Source organism: Corythoichthys intestinalis, chromosome 10 (genome assembly GCF_030265065.1).
Source record: "Corythoichthys intestinalis isolate RoL2023-P3 chromosome 10, ASM3026506v1, whole genome shotgun sequence".
Classification (NCBI taxonomy): Eukaryota; Metazoa; Chordata; class Actinopteri; order Syngnathiformes; family Syngnathidae; genus Corythoichthys; species Corythoichthys intestinalis.
Window position 1 is genome coordinate 27,506,637 of NC_080404.1, and position 6,000 is coordinate 27,512,636.

Sequence of the window (6,000 nt, forward strand, 5' to 3'; positions counted from 1 at the left end):
CCACCCCATGCCCTAAAACACACCAAAATCAACTCCCCGCCTCCCCTTCCATTGCATGGCCCCCAGGTTGAAGCAGTCTGCTTTCTCAGGTTTGCAGCTGTTCGAACCCCTAAAAAATACTAACTAAGGGGCTTAAGGCCAGAGGCGCCAGTGCACATTTGTACTTTTATACCACAATAAGTGCCATTTTACGGTTTATTATTTTAACGCTTATGTCTTTTAAGTATACGTAATCATGGGACACATGTCAACCAACAAAAAAACAGGTATGAGAGAAAAGCCCCCCTTGAACAAAGACACCATTGACTTAAATTAGTGTGCAATGCATCATTTTCACTGGAGAACAATTGACATCAACGACAAGGATATTTCATCATATCATTATTCTTAAATTATTACCGTCACTAAGGGAATTCATGTTGCGTGAAATGATGTCATCCATTCAGGTAAAGCCGTAGCTAATGTTGACATGATATAGCATGGCTGTACGGGCGGGGGGGAATAAGATAATAATGATACACCACCACAATATAAAAATCATAGACTTCATAATACTTGATAGGTCACGGGAAGGGCCGATCCGTAGGGGGCCTATTTTCAAAAACTTCAAAGTTCAAAGTTTGAGTTCACTTTAACCTAAATCTGTTGAAGATTTAAGCTAGTCCGTTAGCTTTGTTATGATAAGGGGGCTACCACAATGGTGTTTTCCGTTCAAAATTCTTGTGAAGAAATGCTTAAATCACTAAATTCTTTATATACAGTATATGGACGTAAAACAGTCTTGATTTTTGGTTAAAAGCAAAAACCGGGCAGTTATTTTACATAAATTTGTCAAACAATGATGCCAATGGCTCCCATTTATTTTTTTCACGACGTTTCAAAATGCATGCATTGTACAAAAAAAAAATAATAATAATTACATTCAATCCTCGAACAAATTAGTCCCAAGAAAATCCTTAATGTTAGTATGCGTTCCTGATTTCATACTTTTTGAAGGTAATTCCAAACACAGCATATCTGATAGTCATTCCCACCTACTTCTAATAAATGAAGCTGACTCACATAACCCCCTACAGGCAGGCGGTGCGCGGACTCGTCAAGTAAATTATGATGTCGATGATAAAAATGTAGAAATAACATGTCTGTACAGTTGTACCTCTACTTACGAACATCTCTACAAATGTTATTTTCAGGTTACGACATGATTGAATGGGAAAATTTTGCCTCTTGTTAACAAATAAATTTCAGGTAACGAGATGCAAAAATACAACACAATTAGATAACCTTAAGCCAAAATATCACTGGTTTACGGCATTGCAATTACAGCTCTAAAATGTGTTACTTTGAGATATCTGGGTTTAAAAAAACAACAAAAAATTTTTTCTAGTGAAAAGGGCTTTTATTTTTCAAAACATATGATCAAATTGGAATTTAATTGAAATTTAAATAAATGCAGTCCTTTATGTGAGCCTAAACCCAGAGCCACAGCTCAACATTATTACCATCGGAACAAAAATAATTCAATTATTTTCCATAAAAAGCACATGTGTGTGACTCATATCATGTTTACATTATACACACACTCTCTTTCTCAAAACAGACAGTTGACAGAGGGAAAAAAAATACCGCATTTTACCACCGCTAGACTCACTAAACACGCTGGAGTTAACCCTTGTAGCTGGTAGGAAACGTTCATGACAGTGTTTACTAACCTTTCATTTTGTAAAAATGCTAAATAATATTGGAGGTATTACTTCCTCGGCAGCCACCCTCCAAAAACATGTTTTACAGGTCGGTTGCCCCTCTTCCTCTAAGCCGCAGCTGTTTGTAACTTTTCTGTAACCAAAGGATTCCTATACCAGCGCCATCGATCTCATGAAAGAGCACATTGCCCCACTCGAAAAATAAGATATATTTTTTTCTTTTTATCATTGCAATTTGTTTTATTATTTATTTCATTACAGTTATTAACGGTTAGATTTGGTCTACGGAATGATTCTAATGTGTTTAGCTGTTGTTTTATTTCGGTTTTATCCCAATTTTAAAATTCAATGTGGCATATCAGTAGTGCTTGGAATGGATTAGGGCATTTTACATGTAAAACGTGTCTCTGTTTACGAAATTTTTGGGTTACGAGACCTTCCAGAACCATTTACAGTGGTACCGCTACATACGAAGTCAATTCGTTCCAGGACCTTGTTTGTAAATAGAAATAGTCGTATGTCGAGCAGGATTTTCCCATAAGAATACATTATAATGTCATTAATTCGTTCCACAGCCCGAAAACCTACACTTGATAAATGCTGCTGTTACTACTGCAAATATCAATTACACAGAGAAAAACAAATGAATTATTAATAAAAATCAGAATAATAATATAATACATAGGGCTGTCAAACGACTAGAATTTTTAATCGAGTTAATCACAGCTTAAAAATTAATTAATCGTAATTAATCGCAATTCAAACTATCTATAAATATGCCATATTTTTCTGTAAATTATTGTTGGAATGGAAAGATAAGACACAAGACGGATATATACATTCAACATACGGTACATAAGTACTGTATTTGTTTATTATAACAATAAAACAACAAGATGGCATTAACATTATTAACATTCTGTTAAAGCGATCCATAGATAGAAAGACTTGTAGTTCTTAAAAGATAAATGTTAGTACAAGTTATAGAATTTTTTAAAACCCCTCTCAATGTTTTCATTTTAATAAAATTTGTAAAATTTTCAAACAAAAAATAAACTAGTAGCTCGCCATTGTTAATGTCAATAATTACACAATGCTCATGGTGCTGAAACCCATAAAATAAATCACACCCAAACGCCAGCAGAGGGTGACAAAACACCAAAAAATACAAGTAACAAATGGACATGACACTGTGCTGTCATTTTAATCTGTTTGAGCGGGGCATGTGCATTAAACAAATATTTTAACGTGATTAATTTTAAAAAATTAATTACCGCCCGTTAACGTGATAATTTAGACAGCCCTAATAATAATACCTGCAATAGTGTAAAGAATCAGGTTCTAATGTGGGGAATGTGTTTTGCGTGGTGTACCTGAACACACCACGTGGCTGACTTGATAGAGTGAGAGAGGGACTTTTTACTTTCACTTTTGTTCAGCTGTGGCGGACAGTTGGCATGTTGTGTTGCACGAGTTCTGAAATAAATGATTAAAAACCTGTCGAAACTGACGATTTTTTGGCGATGTTACCACAATAATAATTGTTACCTTAACTTATAAAGGCTGGCGGACGGAGGTCGGAGGAGGACCGTCCGTCGAAATCGACATTCAACGGCCGAATTGTCGAACCAGTTCACGGACGCCCGAATCAAGCTCATATTTTTATATCATTTTCATCTTCATTTCAATGGTAAGCCTCATCTTTTTCCTTTTTTCACCACCTGCACTCACATTCTTGGAACCCATGTTGATTTGTCCCACAAGAAAATCTGACGTGCATCCGTCTTGCGGGAAAACAAAGTAACTCATAAATCGTCGTATTACGAACAAGTGGCGAGTCAAATTTCATGTTGGATGTCGAAAACATCGTGTGCTGAAGTGATCGTATGTCGAGGTACCACTGTAACATCGTAAGTAGAGGTACCGTTGTTTTATATTTAGTTTTGACAGGTGCAAAAATAAACATCAAATATAAGTTTGATTTGTTTTTCTTTTAGTTCTCATCAAATTTTATAATATAAAGCATACTGTTTAAATAGGCAAGCCTCACTGATGTACTGTATTTTGTGAATTTATAAAATACTATGAAAATTAATACTATTATTTTAATTATTATTTCATGTAATTTTAAACAAGGCAAAATAATGCTCTGCCACATTTTTTGAGTAACCTGATGGGGTTAATCCTGTTTAAAAGAAAGAATGTCCCATTTTAGCATCTATGCAATTCAGTCATCACTGCAGACCCCAGTCCAGGCCACTCAGGGGTGCTCTGTTATCTGTGTGTCTTCCCCAGCAGGCTGCAGCTGTTTGCTTCTCTCAGTAACACACATGTGGAAGAAAAACTAACAGTGTGTTTTGGTTATTCCAGGAACACCTACACCACACCATACACACCACGCCTTCCTTCACAGTCCCCTGAGGTGCACTTCTGGAAGTCATCATATTTGATGTGCCACTCCAAAAAAAAAAAAGAAAAACAAAAGAAAAAGAAGATGAAGAAGTCTCCAGAGGGAGCATGCTGGAAGTGTCACCGCCGCCAAATGAGGCTGAAGGCAGCACATCTGTCAACATCTGGACACACAGACTGTGTTTGACTTTCCAACAACTGGCAAACCCACACATGGAGGCTACAGAGCTTTTTTGAAGGCCCCTGAGGGCCCGCTGTTTCCAATCCTGACACTTCCTACTTGTGCTCCTCCGCTTCCTTCATTGAGACACAACAATCCTTCACACACACACATACAATTCCACGCACACACTCTCTTAGCCAGCAAACACATTAACGCCTAAAGTGCAAATATGTTTGTTGCTCCTTTGAGGAGGACTGCCAGGAATTGTTGTCCTGCTTTCAGAACAAACATCTGTCGAGAGGAAGGGGAGAAAAAGGAGGACGACAGATAAACAGTCTCTTTTCTTATACAATCCTTCCAAGTGGCATTGTGGCACTGTTTGCAAAGTGGAAGTAGTCACAAAAATGTGAGAACATTATTATTTTTATAAGTATGGATAAAATGGTGCTTTTCTATATCATGATTGGAACAGCTAGAAAACAAGCTACAGTCAACCTAGTGACATATGAGATAATTTAGATGAGAAATAGATGTCATCTGTCATCCTAAATAGATCAGATAGTGTTTTTAATTTAGAGGGGGAAAACAACACAAAATCAACACTGACTTTAGTGTCCAGTTGTTGTTTACTCGGTCAGCGTTATGCCTGGCTGAAAAGGTGGCACACAGGGGATGCAAAGCGTTAGCCCGACGTCAGCTCACCATATGGGGGCAGGAGGACGTGCTCTGAACCCTGTGGAAGTCCCACACATGGATCTCACAAACAGGCCATGGCAGATGCCACCTCTGTGGTTTAGCATAACACACGCAAACACATTTAAAAAAGACAAAAACACACACACACACACACACACAGTAAAATCTGCCCAAACATTCTAGTGACATGATGATGAAGCTAATTACTGTTTGACAAGGACTAAACATGTTGTTGGGTTTATCCTTTCCCAAAATGGGCTCCTGTTGACCAAAAATGTGCCGAAATTTACATGTCCTTCTCGTTTTTTCCAGATAAACTTTTTTTTCTCATACATTCTAAAAACATGCAAGGTAATTTAACTGGAGACCCAAAAGTGATAAAAGAGGTGGGTAATAACGCGTTACATTTACATATTCTCATACTTTGAACAACTGTCTTTTACATGAAGGTCATCCAAGGGCGTAGGTTCACATAGGGACGGTAGGGACATAACACGACCAACTTTTCAGGATGCTCAAATTGTCCCCACCAACCTTTGAGCAACCTTATATGCATTATATAATGAGTTCAGTTATACAGGTAAATTAGATTGTCTTCTCATACGTTGTAAGGATAAAACTGACCCTTCCATTTTTAAGTGAATTACTTTCATTATGTTCAAACTTATATTGACTTCTTTTCACTTGCTAAATGCGCTGGCCGATTAAACCCCCCAATTGCACGTTTGATTGGCTGGTGACTTGACCCACCCTCACACTCATACAGCCCCGACAAAATACATTTCGACAACATGCCGCCTGCTCCGCCCCCTTCAAACACAAGGGATATTGGAAGTTTTTTTTCGGCCAGCAGCGGCCACTGTAATTTAAAAATGACGCCAATGTTGTGGAGGTGGGGAAACACACCATTAATTTTGCTTCTGAAAGTCCGACCTGCATCAGAGTTAGCATAACATTAAACTGTGTTAACTTCCTAACTTGCAAAACTCGAGTAGGAAGCTGCTTAGAAGTGTCTTTCTTTTTGTGTTT